Below are 25,211 nucleotides of genomic sequence, written 5' to 3'. Positions count from 1 at the left end.
CGACCAGAGGATTCTGGATAGGATCCTGGATAGAGGTTCCAGTTGCATTATGTAAACATACATAATGTAAACAGTTGTGCTCACTGGCACCCCCCCCATCCCGTCGTTCCCCACTCTTCTCCATGTGGTCTCTTTCTCGTTTACTGTACAGAACCGTTTCAGTCATCCCTCAGTTGTCTCTCAGGAAGAATTGATCTATACGTAGGTGTTTACTTGGGGTGCCCGTGGAGGGGGCAAGTTTAGCATCTCCTGCGCTGCCATCTTGTCCCCATCTCTTGCCTAAGATAGTTGAATTGTCACAACTAGGGGTGTGCTACTAGCACATCTAGTGAGTGGAGACTAGAGATACTGCTAAAATTCTACAATTTACAGGACAGCACCCCACCCCCACAACAGAGAGTTATCCAGTACGTAATAGCCATAGCTCTGAGACCCTGCTCTACTGCTACCTCGTGTTTAAGGTGTCAGCTACTTGCTTAGAGCATTTCCATTATATCTGCTCCCCTCTTGGCTTTGGATCTTCCCTCTGTACTGTGCCTCAGAGCCAGTCTTTGTCTTGCAGTTCTAGGGTATATTCCATCATTTCCAGTCGGGGCTTGTGAGCATGTTGGTGGTTGGCAGAGGGGAGAGCATCTTTGGTGTTCTGACTATGTCTCAGCCAGGCATAATCTTAGAAAGGAACTGTCTCAGACACTAAGAACCTGAGTCTCAAGCATGTGGCCTTCTCAAGTGTTCCCATCCCTCTTTCAGTTGTAGTTCCGGGCCTGGCAACAGATATTCCAGTTCCTCTCTTATGTAGAGAGGTGTTTTGGTTTGTTTGTTTGTTTGTTTGTTTGTTTTAATGGACTTACTTAGAACAGTTTGAGGTTCGCAGAAGCACAGCATAAAATACAGAGAGTTTTCATATACCCCCTACCCCCACACATGCACAGACTCCCTGATTATCAACACCCCCACTGAGTGGTACATTTGTTATAATCGATGAACCTACACGCACACATCATTATCACACAAAGTCCATAGTGGGCATTAGGGCTGACTCTTGGTGCTGTGAGTCCTGTGGGTTTGGCAAAATGTATAATGGCATGTACCCACCATTGTGGTATCATACAGGAGAGTTTCACTGCCCCAAAATTCTGATGCTCTGTGTGTATTCCTGCTTCTTTCTCAGGGAAAGTTCCTTACTTCCTCCCGTCCTTCTTCCCTTCCTTCCTTCCTCTCTCCCTCCCTCCCTTTCTTTCTTCTTCTTTTTTAACCTCTTGTCTTACTCAGCTAAAAGTGTTTCCACCATGTGACAGTTTTGTTCTTCTTCTCCATGCAGAATAAGGCTTTTGTTCTACAGGGGAGATAGGTGGATAGAGTTTGGCAGTGGCTACTTTTCTGCTCCCCTAGCTAATACCAGTGGGAGATGACTCTTAAGATTCTTCCATCTTCTCTGTAAGCACCTGGTGGTGTTGTGGGGATTCAGGTGTGTTCCTGGGATTGTGATCTCACAGTTGCCAAAGAATGGAAATGCGGATCGGAGAGGCAAATTTAAGCGACACACAGTTTTATTGTAAAGAGCAAGAGAAAAGCTCTCAGGCAGAGGGGGGACCTGAAAATGGAATGCCCTACAGGCTAAGCTGTGCCTATGTCCTGAGTCTGCAATCTTCAAGTTGTTTACCAGAAGCCGATTGCCCCAATCTCCCCCCCACCCACCCCTATACCTGGGTTGGTGTCTTGGCTGATTCTGCAGTTTGATATGGTAGCCCCTCCAGCCCAGTTTCCTTCTCCACAATTTTCTGCCAGCTACTTTGAAACTGTTTCTCTGGGCCTTGATGTCCTCCACCGAGGTCCTGTCCCTGATACAAGTACCAAGGTCCTTGTCCCTGGTACAAAAGTACCATTTGTAGCTTTATGGTTTCTAGGTGAGAAGAGATAAACCAAATGAGCAGATTGAGGATGCAGGGTCCGAATGAAAGCAGAAAGAGGACTAGCAGAGGGGCCGTAGCCATCATAAGAGTTGAGTGCTCTGGGACATCCTGAGAGATTTTCGATGGAAGTTACGAGTTCATTTGCAGTGTCTAAGTGAGTGACCACAGACCCAGAATGATTTATGTAGAAATAGCATCTCTCTTTTAAGTAGGCACATGTTCCCCCTACATAAAAAGTTAATAAGTCTAGGGCCCATCTGTTTTAAAGAGCCACCCCTACTAGTGAAGCTACCTGTTGGGTAAGCTTCCGTATTTCAGTAGTGGTTTCTTTTAAAGATTATTCTAGTTGGCCCCACTAATGGATGCTCCTAAAATCACGGTTAGAAGTGGGATTAGAACCAGCGCTACTGCGACCCTCCATGCTCTGGGGTACAGTTGTTTCTAAACATGTGGCATGTAGCTGGTGCTGGTAGCATACCGTGTTTCCCTGAAAATAAAACCGGGTCTTATATTAAAGTTTGTTCCAAAAGACGCATTAGGGCTTACGTTCAAGGGATGTCATCCTGAAAAATCATGCTAGGGCTTATTTTCTGGTGAGGTTTTATTTTCGGGGAAACACAGTAGTCTACCATGGGAGCTTGGAAAGCAAGGCTACAGAGGTCGGTCCAGCCAGGGGGTAGGGGGATATAGGCTTTGGTGCCACAGAAGAAAAAGAGACCTTCCTCAGGTATTAGATTAAGATTAAACCTGTATGTTTAGAGGGTTTGGGGTTTGCCCAGATTGGAGGACGTTCCACTCAGTTTTTGTCAAATTAAAGTTAGATCCATGCTGAGTCTATCGGAGACTGTGGAAGCTAAAGCGCTTGAGGGGTCGGTTTTTAGGGAGAATCGGTGAGTGCAGAGGAGCAGTCCCGAGGCCAAAGTGACCTGTGATGTGTTGCAGACTACGTGAGACCTTCCTGCGGAACAGGATAGGTTTGTGGTGGCTGTAAAGGATGCCTTCCTTTGGGGGTAAGGGGGTCCTGAGGAACATGTGATATTTGGTGCGGGTTGTATTTGCCTGTAGCGTGTTATAATTCGAGGAATTCCAATGTTCTTCCCCTGAATCGGTGGTGACCTTGAAAGTGAATTTACATTGGGAAGAGAGAAGCTCCCCAGGGAATAATTCTAGGCATACAGGTTGAATAGCATTTTTGCAGCAAAACCAAAAGGTGGCAGGAGTACTAAGGCTTAGCCTATCTAGCCAGGCGAGAGTCTGGGTTTCATTGGACTGGGGACTCGGTCGTCTCTTCCTCTCCATGCTCTCCCTCAAGGTGATCAGAAACAGTCCCTCAATGGCCTTGTTGGGGAAACGGCTAGTGTAAGAAATGGAGGGGGTAACAGTGTAATTAGCTCGTAGCCAGGTGAAAATAGGGGCAGGAATAGTGGTCCCCAGGGATTTCCTTCCACAGATCTAGCAATCAGGTTAAAAGCGGCTGCCATCAGCTGGACCCATTCTGAGAGTCCCTCTGCCTGGAGGGCATGGGTGGCAGCCTGAAGGAGAACAAGGGAGACGAATCCGGCGGTCATCCTGGAATTTAGGAAGGTTTCACAGGACTACTAGAGTGAGTCCTAAGAATACGATGCAGATCAGTCCCCAACTCAAGCCTGCCCACGAGAAACCATGGCAGGCAAAGGGTGTCGGGTCTAGGGCAGCACAGATGAGGGTGAATGGTAAGAAAGAGGAAAAAGGCAAGTCGTAGGAGAATGTGACCCCACTGTCGTCCCTCCGGGGTTAAATCCCACCATCCGGGCACTTATCTGAATGGTGCAGGATTACTTTCAGACCTCCTTGGGGATGGCTGGAGTATTCAGGGCTGGGATCTACAGGTGTCCAGGGCTTACCTGAGAGTGGTGGATCCAGGAGTTGAATTCTGGCACCTTAAATGCTGTGGGAGTGGAAAGCATTGCCGTGTAGGGCCTGTCCAGACCGGGTCTAGACTAGGAGACAGAGGGAAGGGTTTTAATAAGCACTTTATCACCTGGAGAAAACAGGGGCTGCCTTTTTCTCTGGGTTGTGATCCCGATATCTGTTGAATGGCTTGTTGGAATTGGACTAGAGAGGTAACATGCTGGGTTAATTCTATGGTTTTACGGGCTACTAGTCAGTCATTTGTTAGGAAGGACCTGCCATAGAGCATCTCAAGGGGGCTTAGGCCCCATTTGTTGGGGGTTTTCGAATACGAAGGAGAGCTATAAGGGGGCAAGGTGGTCCAGCTTTGGCTAGTTTCTTGGGATAGCTTTTGAAGATGTCTTTTAATAATGCCATTGGTCTTTTCTACCTGGCCAGATGACTGGGCTCTCCACACACAGCGGAGATAGTGGTTTATTGCCAAGGCTTTAGAGACTCCTTCGGTGACCGAGGATTTGAAAGAGGGTCCATTGTCACTTTGGAGGCACCTGGGGAGACCAAACCTGGGTACGATTTTTGTGATTAGAGCTTTAACTACCTCTATAGCTTTTTCAGTCCTTCAGGGAAAGGCCTCAACACAATGTGTGAAGGTGCCTACTAGGAGATATTTGTATCCTTTTGCTTTGGCATTTGGGTGAAATCTAACTGCCAGTCCTCCCCTGGATATTTACCCTGCCTTTGTATTCCCGTGGGTGTTTGAGGATGTCTTAGGGGGTTGTTTCTATGGCAGACCTCACAGGAGGTAAGGATGTTTTTTATAGTTTTGTGAATATCTTTGCCTGTGAATAACTGTTGAGCCACCTGTACAGTTTTGTCCCACCCTAAATGGAAGGTCTGGTGTAGGGTTTTGAGGACCTTCCACTGATTCGCTGCTAGGAGGTGGAGAGGGCCATCCTCACTTTGTAGCCAACCAAAGGCATATAAGTATAGCCTGTCTTTTTGTCCACTGTTGTTGTTCTTGTGTGTATTGGGGCCTGATATGTGTTTGCAGACTGTCCCAGCTATTGTGGGAGCTAGTTTGGCGGCGTTTGTGGCGACCTGATCTGCTAGACAATTACCTTCAGAAACCTGGTCGTTTCCCTTTTGGTGTCCCTGGCAATGTCTGACCGCTATTTTTGGGGGGACGTGTACTGATTAGAGTAACCAGTTGATCTCCTGATGATTATGATGGGAGACCCAGTGGCTGTTAAGAAATTTCTTTTTTTTCCAGCTGATTCAATGGCATGTAAACCTAAGTAGGCACATTTGGAGTCAGTAAATGTGTTAGCCCTTATGTCTTGGCTCAGTTCCAAGGCTCGGGTGAGGGCAGTAAGTTCAGCTAGCCGAGCGCTAGGGCCTTTTCTTCTATGGTCTCATGCACAGTGACTACAGCATAGTCAGCTTGGCGGCCCCGTTTTCTATAAAAGAGCTCTCATCAGTGAAGAGCATCTACTCTGGGCTGTCTAGGGGTACATCCTGCAAGTCCCACCTGGCCGCATAGGTCTGTGCTAACACCTGTGGACAGTCGTGTGTGAGTCCCGTGTCATCCTCAGGGAGGAAGGTGGCAGGGTTTAAGGTAGAGCATGTCCTGATCTGTGTGATCGGGCCTTCTAGCAGCAGGGCCTGGTATTTTAAGAGACGAGCATCTGTGAGCCAGTGGCTGTTTTCAGTGTTTAGTAATCCCTGAATGTGGTGTGGGGTGTGTACTGTGAGGTCTTGCTCCAGGGTGAGTTTGAGGGCCTCGGGTACTAGAAGGGCAGTTGCTGCAACTGTCCGGATGCAGGCAGGCCACCTGCGAGCTACTAAGCCCAGCTCCTTGCTTAAATACCCTATCTGTTGTTGGGCAGGCCCTTTTTGTTAGGTCAAGACCCCCAGCACCATTCCTTTTCTCTCTGTGATATGTAAGTTGTAGGGCCCCCTGTTCGGAAGGCTCAAAGCCAGGGCAGTTAGTAAAGTCTGTTTCAGGAAGTTAAAGGCCTGCTTTCCCTCGGGGTTTCCAAGCACCAGGTGCGTCATGGCTTCCTGTGTGTCTTTGATTATTTGGTACAGAGGTCTGGCTATTTCCCCATAGCCAAGAATGCATAGAAGCAATATCCTGTTAAGCCAAGAAAATCACTAAGTTACCTAAGAATTCGGGGGAGAGGGTATGTGGAAATGGGTTGGACCCTTTCTGGCCCTAGAGCTCTCTGTCCTTGCGAAAGCGTTAAGCCCAAATATTTGACTGTGGTCTGGCACATGTGGGCTTTGGCCTTAGAAATTTTGTAACCCCTTGTAACCAGGAAGTTTACGAGGGCAGTTGTACAGTGGCTTATAAGGCTCTCGGGTAGGGAGGGGGGAACGCACACGAGATCATCCACATATTGTAACAGGGTACACTGGTTGGAGAAGTCGGACAGGTCCTTTGAGAGGACCTGTCCAAATAAATGGGGGCTGTCCCTAAACCCCTGGGGAAGGACCGTCCATGTGAGCTGCGAGGTCTGGCTTTCGGGGGTCCTCAAAGGCAAAAAGGTACTGCGAATCCGGGTGTAAGGGTAAGCAGAAGAAGGCATCTTTCAAGTCTAAGACAGTAAACCATTTGGTTTCTTTAGGTATTTGGCCTAAAAGTGTGTAATGATTTGGGATTTTAGGATGTATGGGGACGACCTCCTCACTGATGGCCGGGGGTCCTGTACCAACTGTCAGTCTCCGCTGGGTTTTTGGACTTCCAGGATAGGGGTGTTACAAGGACTGTTACATGTCCTGAGGAACGCTGCCTTTTTAAGGTTATTGATAACTGAGATTATCCCTTGTCGAATCTAGGTTTTAAAGTCTACTGCCTCCTGCAAGAAAACGTATGGGGGTCCTTGAGGTAAACACAGACTGGGGTAGCCATTAGGGCACGGCCGACTATTCCAGTCTTGGCCCAGAGCTCAGGGTCAATGTCTGTTTCTATTACTGGGTTACAGTTGGGAATTTGTCCAGGGGCTATGAGGTGAGGGCTACGGTTCCTGGTTATGTCATGAGATTTCTTTCCAGCAGGGAAGTGGGACTTCCTGGCATGACCAAAAAGGAATGAGAAAACAATTTAAGTCACCCCACAAACACCCTCGGGGTTGTGAGAAATATTTGGTGACTGGCTTTTCGGTTAGCCCGCGGATAAGTGATTTGAGAGTGTCCCTGGGTTAGAGAGGAGGATGGAGAAAGTTGCTCCTATATCCAGGAGGAAGTCAACAGGCTCCCCCTCTATTTTTAGTTACCTAAGAATTCGGGGAATTACCTGGGGTCAGGGGTCCCTGTGGGCAACTGGGACGTGGGGACCATTGTTAAGAGCCTTGGGCCCCCTCAGTCTCATGTGGGGGCCTGGATGCGCTGGTCCTGGGGGTTGAGGACCCTGAGTACATTCCAATTTCCAGTGGTCTTCTCCACAGAGGGGCCATTGTCGGGGTGGTCTCCATGTTACCCCCAGTGTCTGGGGGCACTCTCTTTTCCAGTGCCCAGACATTGATAACAGTTGAATTTTCCCCTGATCTCCTGTGGGACAGTGGCCTGAAGGGCTGCTACGAGCATCTCCATTTTCCTTTTGATCTTTTTTACTTTATTGCTTGCCTCCTTTTGGTCTCGATTATAAAACGCAGTGTTGGCTACCTTAAACAATTGTTCTATGTGCCCTTGGGCCCCATAACCAATTTTTGTAGCTGTCTGCAGATATCTGGGGCAGCCTGAGTTACAGACTTGTCCCTAAAGATTATGTTTCCTTCCAGGGTATCTGATAGGGCTGTGCTTGATCAGGGCCTCCCTGAGACTCTCTAAAAAGGCTGAAGGGTTCTTGTCTGATCCCTGACTGATGGTGGAGAGTTTGGAATAATTGAGGGGCTTAGCCCAGGTCTTTTTTAAGCCCTCCAAGATACATGCTAGAAAATGCTTCCTCTGCCAGTTTCCTGTGGCGGTATAGAGGTCCCATTGGGGATCATTGGTGGGTACTGCCTGCTTTCCTGTAGGGAAGGGCTACCTGACAGGATCTCATCCTGTCTTTTCATCATGGTATACTAAAAATTGATCATCCCCGAATGGCTCAGCGGCTTGTAGAGCCACTTTTCTTTCAGAGCTGGTAAGTGTCTGATAAGGATTAACATGGTGTCCTTTCATGAGAGTTTGAAAACTTGGGTTAAGTTTTGGAAAGCCTCTATGTATTTGTCTGGGTCATCTGAAAACTTTCCTGTCATCCTTTATTTATTTGAAGTCTTATAGGGAGAAAAGGACCTGGACGCAGACCGGGACGAATTCTCCTGGCATCTCTTGTGATGGCAAGACATTTGCCCTATGGGTGGGGTGGCCATGGGCAGGCAGTCCTGGGTAAGGAGGGTGCTGAAGGATAAGTCGGGCCTGCAGAGGGAGGGGGAAGGTGAGAGGCCTGAGGAGAGACCTCTGGATAGGTATGTTGTTCCTGTAACCCGACCTCAAGTGACAGGGAAAGTATCTGTCTAAGGAGAAGCCTTCGGTGGAGCGGGGCATGAGACCAGGGCCAGCAGGCCTGGTCAATTTTACATTTCATGCATAAGTTTGGATCATTGCTCAGGGCTAAAAAGGCCTAACATATGGAATTTCAGACCATTGACCTTCCCATCTATAGAATCAGTCTAATTGTATTATGGTATTGTAATTGATACTTCCCTCAGGAGGCCAGGTCTCCCCATCTTCTAATTTGTACTGGGGCCACGCTTCGGAGCAAAAGAATATCATACACTGTTTCTTCACGGCCTGGGGGTCAAATTTATCCCAGTGTCTCAGGATGCATTTCAGGCGGGTGTGGGCGGTTGAGGGCTGATTGCCCATTCCGAAAGGGAGAAAGAAGAGGAAAGGCGTCCCTTTATTGCTCTTTCTCCTGCTACTCTGCTTAGGGCGTCCCCTAGAGCCTAGGTCTAACACACTGCATGACCAAGAGCTAGCTTGTGGGGAGTCGCAGGTTGCCAGGATTAGTCATACTCACCTGGCCCGCCTGACCTGGGCCGCCTGACCTGGACCCCGAGTGAATGCTTGCCCACCCCTGTGATCGGAGATCTGTATAATGCATGGCCAACGATGGTCATCTTAGGGTGTATGGATGGAGGCCCCAGCTCTGGGCATCTCTGAAATTGATGGCCCGGACTATGTAGAAGTGACTCCATTTGAAGAGAATGGAGATGAGGGTGTAAATGGCCCAGACCTGGAGGGAGGGGGACTCGAAGGAGTCCCACTCCTGATGTGGCCTAAGGAAAAGGTTGCAAAAGCCCAGAAGGGCTCAAGGAAAGAGGATTCCTTAACGTAGGGGAATTTGGTGACTGTCGGAGGGGTGGCAAAAACAGAGGTGTAAGAGAAAGGTGGCAAGATATTTGGGCCCCCATGGATGGAGGCCCAAGTGAGCATGGGCCGCCAGGCAAGAGCTACTGAGGCAGGAGTGGGCCAGGGAACAGAAACAACAGAGGTGCTGGGTGGGAACCTCAGGGCAACACTGTCTACGGTTGAGGGCCTGGAGGAGATCCCAGTGGGACTCGTGGAGGAATTCCACCAAGTGTTTGAAGAGAAAGTCCCTGGTGACTAAAGAAGTGTGGTAAAGGCAAAGGTCCATTTTCTTACCTTAGATGTCGCGAGGAATAATGTGTCAGGCAGGTGAGGAGGTCTAACAGGAAAGGGCCCGGACCAACGTCTCACAAACCGTCAAAAATAGGAGAGACTGAAAAGAGAATGACAGTATGGGAGGGGTCGGTACAAGGCACCTGTTTGGGCTGTCAGACTGGCATGGGACCACGGAGACCTTTAGGACCCACTGTAGTGTCTCTATGGCCAGGGTCCCGCAGTTGTTATCCTAGGTCCGTTCCAGTGGTCATGCACGGCACCGAGGATGTTCCCCTCCCCGCAGAGAAAGAGAAGTCGAGCAGCAGGTGGCTGACCTTCCTCATGCAAATCGGGGGATCCACCGCCTCTGGTCCCAGAAGACCCTGTTCACTGAGTCTTAGAGATTGGCAGCCATGCTAGTCGCCTTTAAATGGCTGACGGAGGCCCAATTTTTGTGTGACAGGAGAAAGGGATGAAAATGATGAAGGCCCGGGATGGGCAAGTAGAAAGGCAAAGATAATATTTACCTCTCCTTACATCCTGGACGAGCCCCCAAATAATGTGGGTATCCAGTTGTGTTCCCGGGATTGTGATCTTGCAGTTGCTGAGGAATAGAAATGTGAATCGGAGAGGCAAATTTAAGCAGCACACAGTTTTATTGCAAAGCGCAAGAGAAACGCTCTTTGGAGAGAGGGGGATCTGAAAATGGAATGCCCCACAGGCTAAGCTTCACTGGAGACTATATGTCCTTGAGTCTGCAATCTTCAAGTTGTTTACCAGAAGCTGATTGCCCTCCCTCCCCAAACCCTCCAAACCTAGGCTGGTGTCTTGGCTGAGTCTGCAGTTTGCTGTGGTAGACCCTCCTGCCCAGTTCCCTTCTCCACATTTTTCTGTCATTTACTTTGAAACTGTGTTCTTTGGCCTTGATGTCCTCTGCTACAATCCTGTCCCTGACTGCCTATGACTTTCTTATCTCAGTAGGGTTTGTGGAAGAAAAGCAATTTGATGCAAATCCCCCTTTCATGGGACCTGCAGGGTCTTCACACTAGCCACAGGGGGCCTATAACAATCCATTGGAATTTTTCAGCTGAATATTCTTAGGAGCTCATAGGCCATTCAGTATTTTCTACTATAGGTTAGCAAATGCTTGGGTCCTTTGGTTACTGGGAAAATGACATTGTACCTTGGCTCTTCGTCTTCTTGAAGGAAAGACTTCAATCAAGAGACAGAGTTTGTGCACCATAGAACAGCAAGAAGTTTATTAGTCAAAGCGAGTGCACTCTGAGACACAGAGTACGCTGACGTGAGAGAGGAAAGGAGCCTCACCTTGCATTGCCTAAAGGCTTTTATTTCTTTGGGTAGAATTGCCTCCCCCCTCCCTTCTCTTATCTCTCTTTCTCCCCCTGATGTGCCTAGTCCTCCCTTCTCTGGCTTTTAACAGCGCATTCCTTTGTTTTAGGGGCATGTGCAAACACACCCCTTGATTTAGGGGCATTTGTAAACACATCTCTTTGGAGTACGTGTAAACTTGGAATCTTGTTGAGCTAGTAAGTAAGATAGTGGTGGTCCTGACAAATAGGATGTGTTCTCTGATAAGCAGGATGTCATCTCTTCTAATGCATTTCTTTGATTTAGAGGTATGTGTAAGCCTGGAATCCTGCTGGGCAGCCACGAGAGGTCTTGACCCAAGTAGGAGCTGCAGCAAGGGGCTGCCTAACCAGGGTTAGCTAAGTTTCTCCTTCTGCTCATTTCTATCTACCTACCTACCCTATCACTTTTTCTCCCTACAGGCGCTTGTTTTCCCCCTGGAGAGTCAAGTTGGTTGGTTGTTTACCTGCGACCGCAACTGTCTCATGGGTTCAAGAAAGTAATGAATTTGAAATTTGGCTGACCTTTTGTTTGAAAAAAAAAGGAGGGCAGAATGCTCTTTCTAGCTCTCTACATTTCTAAGATGAAAATGGAAACTTTATTACTTTTTTCACATTATAATCATCCTTTGATAACTGTTGTGGAACTGAAATCTGTCTCCAGCATCTAACTCCTGGCCTTAGTTTCATGTTCCGGGTGACAGATGAGGACACTACTCTCATGACCTCCTTTAACTTTAATTACCTCCTAATGGGCCCTATCTCCAAATATAGTCACATTGGGGTTAGGCTTTCAACATGAATGTGGAGGTACACAAAGCAGTCCATACCATGTTTCCCCAAAAATAAGACCTAGCCGGACCATCAGCTCTAATGCGTTTTTTTTGGAGCAAAAATTAATATAAGACCCAATCTTATTTTAATATAAGACTGGGTATAATATAATATAATATAATATAACACCAGGTCTTACATTAATTTTTGCTCCAAAAGACGCATTAGAGCTGATAGTCTGGCTAGGTCTTATTTTCGGGGAAACATGATAAGAAACCCTGCCATAGAGAGATTTAGAATTGCCTCAATTTACTCATTGATAAAATGGGAAATTATAGCACTTATTGCAGTGGATTATTGTGGGGGTTAAATGAGTTAATAAACCCTAAGCACTTGGTTCTGAGTGCTATTTTGTTGCTGCTTCCATTTTTGTTATGTAGCTCTTGTGTTATTTGAGTATTTTGATATGTCCTAATTTCTAAGCACTTACCGCATACCACATATGCAATTAAACAGATCTTAAAGGACCTGGGTGAGCAGGACGTGAAGACAAGAGCCTTCTGTGCAGGAACTTTGGCAGCATCTTCAGCAATCCTGCAGACAGTAGCCTCTCCGTGGGCTGCTGACTGCATTTTCACAAACGCAACATTAGCTATTTTCTCCTCAGGGTCTCTTCTGGGGGCACTGAAGTCCCAGAAGAATGTGTCTCCCCACCCCCCACCTTTCTCACTGATTGGATTGTCTTTCCTTTGGGGCACAGAACCTGAACTGGCTCACAGACCCTGGGCTCATTTGAGCCTCTTATGAGTCCCATCTTGGGAAAGTTGTTGGGAATGGGAATTAAAAGTCCATCTTCATCTTTACCGACAAAGGACTCAGTTGCAAAGATATTTAAGGAGAAGGCATCATACCCCTGAACCAAGGATATATAAAAATGTCATTCTCTAAATTAAGACTGAAGTACTTGCATTCAAGAATAATAAAAAGCACTTTCACAACCAAGGGACAGAAGAGGAGATCGTCTTCATTTATGTGGCTTCTGGCATAGGAAATGTAATATGTCCCCTTGGAAAGAATTACAACTAAACAAAGGAATGAGTAAATTACATCAAAATTGCAATTGTTTAAAATGTGTTTTGTTTATATAATGGATGCATTTCTACTAGTTACCTCATTTTCATTTCTAGTTTTAGAAATCAAAGAATTTTCCCTTTGTTCCCTAGTTTTGTTTCTGAAATGTTTTACTGTGTGTTGATTGCAACTGATGACAGGTTTTTAACAAATAAGTTCCAAGCTTTTTGTCCCTTTTAGGAGTTAATACACTTAAGTTAGTTCCTTTTGGAGTTAAACCCAGAGCTGGGCAGCAAACCATTTTTTAAAGTGAAGGAATTTTTTTGTGATATAACTCCCTCTGTGTGAATTACTTGTGTACATAGCTCTCAATTTCATGGAGTTTAAACGGCCTAAATTAATGAGGTGAATGAGCCTGTGGGTCTTGCTGCAGTTGTGTTCAGTATAAGTTATTCAGCATGACCTTGGTACTTTGATGGCACCATTTTAGTTAAGGCTGTCCAGCAGCAAGTACTGTGAGGATAGTAAATCCTTGCACTACAATCCTTGTGTTATATATGCGTAAAAATCCCGACTGACCATAGTATACCATGGGATGCAAATTTTACCATTAGCCAGCAGATGGCAGTGTTCATCCGAAGTCAATTCCACTCAAGATTAATATTTGGAAAGCTAAGTTTTTACTTAGTACCCACCTAACGCATTGTGCTAGGCGAAGGGATGTAGCCGTAAACAAAAAAAGAATTGCTTAGAGTTTACTGCTCCTGTAGAGTTTATTTGTTGTTTCTATATTGCGTGTAAGACCAGAAGGCTTGTGAATAAACTCTCAAAATTATAGATGGTGGTCCTAGTGTCATATTGATGGGGGAGGTAGCAAGAACCAAGAATGATAATACAAAAACAGAGATTATAAAGGTCATTAGAGTGGCAGACACATATGGTGGTGTTTCACTGGCAGTAAAAGTTTGTTTCAATAATGATTATAGGGAAACAATTGATTTTAGGGTCATCACTCAGACTATTGTCTTATGTCTAGGACTATGGAACCACAGTCTCTTATCTGTATCCCTTAGGGCCAGGTCTCTTTAGAACTCAGAATTTGGGGGATTTTAGAAAAGTAAAAAAATATACATATGCTATCCATTGCCTAACACTCCAGTAGAAATTGGGGAATGCTGTAATCAAACATATGCATCCGTAAGCAATCAAATATATGAGAATTCACAGTATAGTTTATATACAGGGTGCCAAAACAATGTATACATATGACTTATATTCATCTTTTGTCATTGGTATATATTGAGTATTACAATTTTAATACAGTTTTTGCCTTTCTTAAAGTGTGTATACATTTTTTTTTTGCATCCTCTGTACATGTGTATGCCAGTCAAGTCTACTTTGTCAAAAACTTTTGATTTTCTGAGATTTTAGATGTTGAAATGGTAGACAGGTATGATGAATCTGTGATAAATTATTCTATGACATAAAAAGAATCTACCCTAACATCTCCAAGTCCCATTCCAGTTGTGTGGAAAATGGATCCCCAGTCTGTAGAAGCCTTGAGAGTTTGATTTCTATATTTGTATACAAATATGTTCAGCATTGTTGGGCCCTGAGTATTGTCATTCTTGTATTTTTTTTTAAGCAAAATGAACCAGAATTAATTTTGTTTTGAGAATTTTTAAATAGTTTCATTAGCTATTTTGAGATCATTAAGACTATTGAAATATCAGGATTGGAAATTATGATCTTAGAAAAAAAACAGTGTTTTTCTCATTATCACTCACAAATTAAACATGTCTTAGGATTTTTGTTAAGTTTTAGCGTAACTTAACCAATGAAAAGCACAGTAACTAAATAAAAGGACATTGGATCAAAACAAGCAAAGCCTTCCATTATTTGTAATCATCCAGCCTTTGGTTGTCAAGTTTTATTTAACTTGTGAGGAAACATGTGAGAATTCTTTATTCTCTATTTTTACATGTTGTTTGTTTCAGTGGGAATGTATTCCTTTAATTATTATGTAATGGAAAATAAAATGTTATGTTTCAAATGAGACATTTTATATACTTAAGAAACTACTAGAAAGCAGTATATAATAAAGAATAATGATACGAAACAGACAAACAAAAAAACAAGAAGGGAATTTACCATATGATGTTGGAATGCTAACGATCTTTATACACTCTAGATTTTTAAATATTGATTTTTAAACTTTGTTTTAATTAAAACATTTTTGCCACAATTTCTCTGAGACTGTAAAAAGCAAGTTATTTCCAGGAAGTCAGGAGGATCTCCACATGAAATTGTGACAGTAGACATAATCAGGATGAGGGGAAAAAAGAATTCAGGGAGCTTGCAGAATGGAAAAACCAAACCAAACCAGTCTTAGCTGGACACACTGTGCCATCTAATACATGATTTTACAAAATGTCTATTTGTTTGCTTCATTGTTTAGTCTGTAGGCTTTTCTCAAAAGTATTTGAAGCAGCTTACATAATCACATACAAACTAACAGGTCAAAAAGGTGTGATACAGTCAGGGGCACACAGGAAAGAAATAGGGAAGTCATGAACTAGGGGGAGGGGAGCGGGAATTGGGGCATAACGTTTTATCCATTGGCTTCTGAGCTTTCCAGGTTCCAATATGAAGAAAGAAGTCCTCACAGTGCCTGGAGAATATAAGCTCATTGAGGTTAGAGAGCACATTTTATTCACTGTCAATGTCTCAGACACAGCACTATGTTTTAGAACAGGCACATGGTAAATATTGGTCAAATGAATCAATATTCATAGTGTCTCCAAACACAATTCTTTTTAGCATGTAGAAATTTTCTCTTGGTCCTCATCAGGGGACACTATAGATGAAGGGACCAACATCCCTAGTAACATCTTGAAGAATAATGGGGCACATTTTCTATGGGGCTTTGACTCATGTGTTCATTCATTATTTGTTCACTGAACAAACATTTCTTGACCTACTTGTTTTTAAGACATAGGGATTCAAAAATTTTCTAGAAGAGCAGGAGAAAAATGAAATATGAGAAAGTGTTACGGGTTGTATAATACAGTCTCCTTGAAGAGTGCTGATGGTAACAAAACACCTAGAAAAACATGTAGCACCCAGTAGGTACTTGGTAAATATTTGTTGAATGGATTAGTGAAGAGCTAATCAGATAGATGGAAGAGAAAGGCCTTAATCAGAGGGGAACATAATTAGTCAAAAATTTGGAGAACTGTTGCAGACCTAGGAGGGAGGATAATGTATACAGGTGTGGGGACGGCTGGGGCACTTGGTGAAAAGTTAAAATTTGTTGAAGTAAAGCTGAGTAAGATCTGGAAGGCTAGCATAGGGAGTTTTATATTATGTCTCCTTTTTAAATATTTTTCATCAAGAATGATCTTCATCTGGTATGTCATAGGAATGGTAGCAGTGATGTGGTCTTCTTGAGTTCTCCTCCAGAACTTACCACAAATTGAACATCTACAACCCATCAAGGGACTCTCTACTCATCACACAGAACAGCTAAGAGGCTCGTAGGAGGACTACTCGAACGTGGGCAAACTGGGTGAGCAGGGGAAAAGGGTAGGGAGTGGTGTGGAGACGCCTCTCTCATCTGCAGCTGGGGAGACGCGAGGGCCCCAGGACACAGAACAGAGATCACAACAGCCAGGAGGTGGGCTCTTTCTCTGTGTCCTACAGCTGATCTCTCCTGCAGAGAGAGCAGTGTATCACGTGTTTGAGGCAGTAACCTCTGTGGAGATCTCCAGCTGGGCCCTAGGTCAAACAAAAAAGCAAAAGCCATACCTGGGCCCCTTACCCCACTCACCCACAGCAATTCTACCCTTACCCTTCCAGAGTCTCAAGCTGGTCCCTGAACTGAAGAGTATGTCAGATGATAGAGCAGCTGTAGTGCTCAGGACCTGAGAAGAGCCGTTTTGCAACTGTGACCTAGGGAAGAGGCTGGGTAGAGTGTGACTCTGCTGGCCTGGGAGACGGCAGACGCCTCCCTTCCCAGCCCCCACCTTTTCTGGGCCGCTGCTGTGGCAGGACAATTACAGCTGCAGAGGCACACACAGGCGTTAACAGTAGGGGGCAGAGGCAGCTCTGGGCTTTCAGCAGCTCAGAAATCTCAAGCCCTCCACACCCCCCGATGGAGGAAGTTCCCTAAGACTCAGGAGACCTGTGCACAGGGAAGAAGCCACGTCCCAGTGGCTGGTTGTGGTGCTGTCAGCACACATACGTGCTGGCCAGAGCAGAAACTGCATTGACTTTGTAGAAACTACCAACCACACCCCACAGCCCCACTCATCTAGAACTGCAGTTCCAGGGTCACTCTGGACGCCAGATGGCTGGATCTGCCTCCACAAGACATAGAGGACTCTGTACAACAGAGGACAACCTGGAGATTGTTTGGTGGACTTAAGGCAAGAGTGGTGCTGCTTTTTTTTTTCTTTCTTTTTTTGTTTTGTGTTACTATCATTTTTAGCATATATTTTATATATATATATGTATATATATATGTATATATATGCATACATATATATATATATATATACTTTCCCCTTTCTCTTTTTTTTCTCTTCCCTTCTCTACTTTTCCTCCCTCTTTCCATTTTTCTGTATTAATTGTGTGTGTGTGTGTGTGTGTGTGTGTGTATTTTTGATATTTTTGCCTGTGTTGAGTGTGGTTTATTTTTACATGTGAGTGTATTTGGTTTTTTCTTTGTTGTTGTTGTTATTGTGTTTGTTTATTTGTTTTGTTCTGAAATTGCCCTACACCAGGACCCTACAACACACCCAGAGTCCAACTGCAGACCAAACCAGAGTATTACCGGGTTTGACCTACAAGTTGCACACCAGAAGGGAATTCTCTACAGGCACAAGAGCCCATAGGGGCCAAGTTTCATCTGGGCAGTCAACCCTCATGCAGCAGCTCATCCATTGTGGGCATAGCCAGTTCTCACAACTAGACAGCCTGGGAGTCAATCCCACCTACTGACAAGCCAAAAGCAATTGAAGCTCAACTTTAACAGGAGAATACACACAACACAAGGGTCACCTTTGGAGCACACGCACAGGAGAATATGGAAGTGGTGCAAGTCAAATATAAAGGACACACACTACATAAGACCACCCAGCAAAGATTGAGAACCCTAGGGGAATCTACCTAATATATCGAAGCAAACACGGAGTTCAGCCAGAATGGGAAACAAAGAAACATGTCCCAAATAGAAGAACAGAAGACACCTCCAGAATTGGAACCAAATGAAATAGAGGTAACCAACCATATCAGAGACAGAGTTCAGAACACTGATGATAAGAATGTTTAAGGAGCTTTGTGACTACATAAGGAAGGATAGAGAAATCATAAAGAACAACCAGTTACAACTAAAGAATACAATAACTGAAATAAAGAACACACTTGAAGGAATTACCAGCAGGTTAGATGAGGCAGAGGATTGAATCAGTGATTTAGAAGACAAGTTAGCAGAGACCACCCAAGCAGAACAAAGAGATAAAAGAATAAAAAACAATGACAGTGGTGTAAGAGACCTCTGGGATAACATCAAGCGCAACAACATGTGCGTCAGAGGAATACCAGAAGGTGAAGAGAGGGAGCAAGGGATCGAAAACATATTTGAAGTAATAATGACCGAAAACTTCCTTAACCTGGTGAAGGAAACCGACATACAAGCCCAGGAAGTGCAGAGAGTTCCAACCAAGATGAATCCAAACAGGCCCACACTAAGACACATTATAGTTAAAATGGAAAAAGTTAACGACAAAGAGAGAATCCTAAAAGCAGCAAGAGAAAGACACCAGGTTACATACAAGGAAACTCCTATGAGACTATCAAATGACTTTTCTACAGAAACTTTGCAGGCCAGAAGGGAATGGCAGGAGGCATTCAAAGTGAAGAAAAACAAAGGTCTACAACCGAGATTGCTTTATCCAGCAAGGCTATCATTTAAAATTGAAGGAGAGATAAAGAGCTTCCCAGAAAAGAATAAGTTAAAGGAATTAATTACCACCAAGCCAGCAATGGAAGAAATGTTAAGAGAGATGAAAACAATCTAAGAGAGACCAGAAATACAAATAAAAAATGGCAATAACTATGTACTTATCAATAATCACTGTAAATGTAAATGGATTAAATGCTCCAATCAAGAGACATAGGGTGGCTGAGTGGGTGAGAAAGCAAGACCCTTGCATATGCTGTATATAAGAGACTCATCTCAGATCAAAAGACACATACAGGCTGAAAGTAAGTAAGATATTTCATGCAAATGGAAATGAGAAAAAAGAAAGCTGGAGTTTCAATGCCTACATCTGATAAAATAGACTTTAAAATGAAGAATGTATTAAAAGACAAAGATGAGCACTACATAATAATAAAGGGATCAATTCGACAAGAGGACATAACCCTAGTAAAGTTCTATGCATCCAACATAGGAGCACCCAAATATATAAAACAGATACTGACTGACATAAAGACAGAGATCAACAGTAGCACAGTCATAGTAGGGGACTTCAACACACCTCTGCCAACAAGGGACAGGTCTTCCAGACAGAAAATCAATATGGAAACAGCGGCTTTAAATGACGTATTGGAGCAGTTGGATTTAATCGATATTTTCAGAGCATTTCACTCCAAAGCTGCAGAATACACGTTCTTCTCAAGCGCACATGGAACATTTTCCAAGATAGACCACATGTTAGGCCATAAAACCAGTCTTGATAAATTTAAGAAAATTGAAATCATAACCAGTTGCCTTCTCTGACCACAGTGCTGTGAAATTAGAAATCAACTACAGGAAAAAAAACTGGAAGACACACAAATACCTGGAGGCTGAATAACATGTTACTAAATAATGAATGGGTCAACCATGAGATCAGGAAGAAATCAAAAGATATCTCGAAACAAACAAAAATAAAACATGATGTCCTAAAATCTATGGGATGCTGCGAAAGCAGTCCTAAGAGGGAAATTCATAGCATTGCAGGCCTACCTAAAGAAACAAGAAACATCATTAATCAAGTTTATCTCTACACTTAAGGGATCTGGAAAAAGAACAGCAAAATAAGCCCAAAGGTAGTACAAGGAAGGAGGTAATAAAGATCAGAGTGGAAATAAATGAAATAGAAACCAAAAAAACAAAAATCAAAACAATAGAAAAGATCAATGAATCCAAGAGCTGGTTTTTAGAGAAGATAAACAAAATTGACAATCCTTTAGGCAGACTCATCAAAATAAAGAGAGGATCCAAATTAATAAAATCAGAAATGAAAGAGGAGAAGTGACAACAGACACCACAGAAATACAAGAGATTTTAAGTAATTATTATGAGCAACTATATGCCAACAAATTAAACAATCTGGAAGAAATGGACAATTTTCTAGAAGCATACAACCTTCGATGGTTAACTCAAGATGAAACAGAAAACCTGAATAGACTGATTACCACCAGGGAAATAGAATCAGAAATCAACAAGCTCCCAACAAACAAAAGCCGTGGACCAGATGGCTTTACAGGTGAATTTTACAAAACATTCAAAAAAGAATTACCACCTATTCTCTTCAAACTATTCCATAAAATCCAGAAGGAGGGAAGACTCCCAACACTTTTTACAAGGCCACTGGCACCTTGATCCCCAAATCAGACAAAGACATTGCAAAACAAGATACAGGCCGATATCCCTAATGAACATAGATGCAAAATCCTCAATAAAAGATTAGCAAACAGAATTCAGCCATACATTAAAAAGATCATACACCATGATCACATGGGATTCATTCTTGGCATGCAAGGGTGGTTCAACATCTGCAGATCAATTAATATGATACACCACAAATAAAAAAAATGAAAAATAAAAATCATATGACCATATCAATAGATGCAGAAAAAGCATTTGACAAAATCCAGCAGCCATTTATCATAAAAACTCTTAAGAAAGTGGGACTAGAGGGACCATATCTCCACATAATAAGGGCAATATATGATAAACCCACAGCTAATATCATACTCAATGGGGAAAAGCTAAAACCATTCCCCTTAAGATCAGGAACAAGGCAAGGTTGCCCACTTTCTCCACTTCTATTCAACATAGTACTGGAAGTTCTAGCCACAGCAATCCAACAAGGAAAATAAATAAGGGCATCCAAATTGATAAGGAGGAAGAAATATTGTCATTATATGCAGATGACATAATACTATATAGAGAGAACCCTAAAGGCTCCACCAAAAAACTATTAGAACTGATAAATGAGTTTAGTAAAGTAGCAGCATACAAAATATTCAGAAATCAGTTGCATTTGTATATACCAATAATAAAATATCAGAAGGAGAAATTAAGAAAACAGTCCCATTTATAATTACTTCAAAGACTATAAAATACCTAAGAATAAATTTAACCAAAGAAGTAACAGATCTGTACTCAGATAATTATATGACACTGAAGAGAGAAATTAAAGAAGATACAAATAGATGGAAACACATAACATGCTCATGGATAAGAAGAATTAATATAGTTAAAATGTCCATACTGCCTAAGGCAATATACAGATTCAATGCAATTCCTATCAAATGACCAAGGACATTTTTCACAGAAATAGAACATACAATCCTAAAATTTATATGGAACCATAAAAGACCCTGGATAGCCTCGGCAATCTTGAGAGATACGAATAAAGTGGGAGGTATAATGATACCTGACATCGAATTATACTACAAGGCTACAGTAATCAAAACAGCATGGTACTGGCATAAAAACAGACACATAGATCAATGGAACAGAATACAGAGCCCATAAATAAATCTATGCCTATATGGTCATTTAATCTATGACAATGCAAGCAAGAATTTATGGTGGGGTAAAGACAGTCTATTCAATAAATGGTGCTGGGAAACCTGGACAGAGACATGCAAAAAAATGAATCTGGACCACCACCTTACACCATATACAAGAATAAATTCAAAATGGATTAAAGACTTAAATGTAAGATCTGAAACCATAAAACTCTTAGAAGAAAATATAGGAAGAAAATTTACAGACATTACCTGGACAAAGATTTTTACTGATATAGTCCCACGGGCAGGGAAGTAAGAGAAAAAATACACATGTGGGATTACATCAAACTAAAAAGATTTTTTCACAGCAAAGAAAACCATCAATAAAACAAAAAGGGATCTACTGAATGGGAGAAGATATTTGCCAATGATATAACGATAAGAGGTTAATATCCAAAATTTATTAAAAAAACCTCAACTCCAAAAAAACAACGCAATTAAAAAATGGACAGAGGACATGAAGAGACATTTTTCTAAAGAGGATATACAGATGGCAGATATAGGAAACAATGTTGAATCTCACTAATCATTAGAGAAATGCAAATAAAAACCACAACGAGAGACCAACTCACCCCAGTCAAAATGGCTATCATCAATAAATCAACAAACAACAAGAGAAAAGGGAACCCTTGTGCACTGTTGGTGGGATTGCAGATTGGTGCAGCCACTGTGGAAAACAGTATGGAGGTATCCCCAAAACTGAAAGTGGAACTACCTTATGACCCAGCAATTCCACTCCTAGGTATCTATTTAGAGAAATCCAAAACTCTAATTTGAAAAAATGTATGCACCCCTATGTTTATTGCAGCACTATACACAGTAGCCAAGACATGGAAACAACCTAAATGCCCATCAGTAGATGACTGGATTAAGACACTGTGGTACATTTGTACAATGGAGTATTACTTGGCCATAAATAAAAATGAAATCTTACCATTTGCAACGATATGGATGGACCTAGAGAAAGAATATTATGCTGAGTGAAATAAGTCAGACAGAAAAAGACAAATACCATATGATCTCGCTTATATGTGGAATCTAAAGAAAAGAATAAATGAACGAACTAATCAGAAACAGTCTCAGAGACATAGAGGAAAAACTGAGGGTTGCTAGGCAGGAGGGGGTGATGACGATAAGGGGGAAGGTGAGGGGATTAGAAAGCACAATTGGTAACCACAACATTGCCATGGGGATATGAAATTCAATTTTGGGAATGTAATCAATAACTTAAAGATTTTGTAGGGTATCCGATGGGCACTTGTCTTATTAGGGAGACCACCTCAGGGATGATGTAGATGTCTGATTATTGCACTGTACACCTGACGCTGAAGCTGGACAATAATGAATATCAACTATAATGTTTAATATATATACAGAGATGAATGTCTCTGTCTATATAATGAATGTCAACTATAATTTTATATATATATATATTATTATACATATATATACATATATATGTGTATATATATGTGTGTATATACATATATATGTGTATATATATGTGTATATACATATATATGTGTATGTACATATATATATGTGTATATATACATATATACACATTAGAATGAGTGAAATCCTCATTCTAAAAGGTGTGGGGCAGGGAGCTGGAAACTGCAGTTCCTGTTCTTGTCCCCAGGTTCCCCTTCTCCGGGAGGATCACTTCTAAGTACTCACTCAGAACCTTGCCTCTTCATTTAACTTTGGGGGCACAGAGAATTCAAAATTGAAAGTTGTAACAGAGATAAATGATGACATTTAGGATATAAAGATAGACATAAAGCCCATAAATTGTTGTGAATTGCCTTTGGCAGTGAGACCCCATGCAGATCGCTTTACCTCTGGACTTTAAAATATTTTTTTTTCAATTACAGTTGACATTCAATATTATATTAGTTTCCAGTGTATACCATAGTGGTTAGATATTTATATAACTTACGAAGTGATTGCCCTCATTGGCCTAGTACCCACCTGGCATCATACATAGTTATTATGATATTATTGACTATATTATGATGTACTTTACATCCCTGTGAGTTTTTGTAACTACCAATTTGTATTTCGTAATCCTTTCACCTTTTTCACCCAGCCCCACAAACCCCCTCCCATCTGGCAACCAATTTGCTCTCTGTATCTATGAGTCTGTTTCTGTTTTGTTTGTTATGTGTTTTAGATTCCACATATAAGTGTAATCATATGGTATTTGTCTTTCACTTATTTAACTTAACATAATACCCTCTAGGTCCATCCATGTTGTCGCAAATGGTAAGATTTCAGAATGGCTTTCATCAAAAAATCAACAAACATGTATTGTCGAGGATGTGGAGAAAAAGGAACCCTCATGCACTGTTGATGGGATTGCAGATTGGTGCAGACAGTGAAAAACACTATGGAGGTTCCTCAAAAACTTGAACTAGAACTACCATATGACCCAGCAATTCCACTTCTGGGTATTTGTTTGAAGAAACCCGAAACATTAATTCAAAAAGATATATGTATGCCTGTGTTCATCGCAGCATTGTTTACCGTAGCCAAGATATGGAAGCAGCCTAAGTGCCCATTCATAGACAAGTGGATAAAGAACATGTGATACATCTATACAATGGAATATTACTTGGCCAGAGAAAAGAATGAAACCTCTGGCCTTCTTCATGTGACCAAGAACATCTTTAACTCCTGCCACCAAGAAGACTTTTAGATGCTAAACTTCCCACCGGGAGAGTGGACTTCCACAGAGAAACTGGACATTTCATATTCTGCCTACTGAAGACTTAGTTGTATTTAAGATGTTTAACATGCTCAGGATGGTGTTGTCATGTGATAGATGCTCATGAGTATTAGTTATTATTATTCAACTCAGTCTACATTTTTTATTAAAGGTTTTATTGGGGAAGAGGAACAGGACTTTATTGGGGAACAGTGTGTACTTCCAGGACCTTTTTTCCAAGTCAAGTTGTTGTCCTTTCAATCTTAATTGTGGAGGGTTCTGTTCAGCTTCAAGTTGTTGTCCTTTCAGTCTTAGTTGTGGAGGGCGCAGCTCAGCTCCAGGTCCAGTTACTGTTGCTAGTTGCAGGGGGTGCAGCCCACCATCCCTTGCGGGAGTCGAACTGGCAACCTTGTGGTTGAGAGGACGCGCTCCAACCAAGTGAGCCATCCGGGAGCTCAGCTCAAGGTGCTGTGTTCAATCTTTAGTTGCAGGGGGCGCTGCCCACAATCCCTTGGGGGACTCGAGGAATTGAACTGGCAACCTTGTGGTTGAGAGCCCGCGCTCCAACCAACTGAGCCATCTAGGAGGCAGCTCAGCTCAAGGTGCAGTGTTCAATCTTAATTGCAGGGGACGGAGCCCACCATCCCTTCCGGGATTCGAGGAGTTGAACTGGCAACCTTGTGGTTGAGAGCCCACTGGCCCATGTGGGATTCGAACCGGCAGCTTTCAGTGTTAGGAGCATGGAGCTCCAACCGCCTGAGCCACCGGGCTGGCCCCTTGGTTTACATTTTTGACATTCAAGCTCTCCCATAGGTTTGAAGTTGAAAAACCTTGCCTACGAGTTCTGACAATTAGGTTCGAGAACTTGCCACCATGCGTTTACATTGACAACAATGTACAAACAGTTCAGTAAGGTTTCATAACCTTTGTGTATTAGTGTCTCACAGCTGTGTTCGTGTCAATGTGTGGTAGTGTCTTGCTGAGTGGAGTTCATATTGTTGTTGTATGTTTTTGTGTACCATAGCG

General features: G+C 42.8%; 1 protein-coding gene across 2 annotated transcripts in view; it reads left to right on the top strand.

Moving 5' to 3' along the window:
* Nucleotides 1–25,211, top strand: part of TMEM182 (transmembrane protein 182) — an 87,060-nt gene that overhangs the window by 5,738 nt on the left and 56,111 nt on the right. The window contains exon 2 of one of the 2 annotated variants that reach the window (XM_081069056.1): nt 16,047–16,193. The exons of the other annotated variant lie outside the window; for it this stretch is intronic. The gene's annotated coding sequence lies outside the window, so the exon portion shown is untranslated. The remainder of the gene's footprint in view (nt 1–16,046; nt 16,194–25,211) is intronic. 2 annotated transcript variants of the gene reach the window in all.

Source organism: Rhinolophus hipposideros (genome assembly GCF_964194185.1).
Source record: "Rhinolophus hipposideros genome assembly, chromosome: 12".
NCBI lineage: Eukaryota > Metazoa > Chordata > Mammalia > Chiroptera > Rhinolophidae > Rhinolophus > Rhinolophus hipposideros.
Note: the sequence above shows the minus strand (reverse complement) of the source record. Positions and strands in the feature narration are given on the sequence as shown.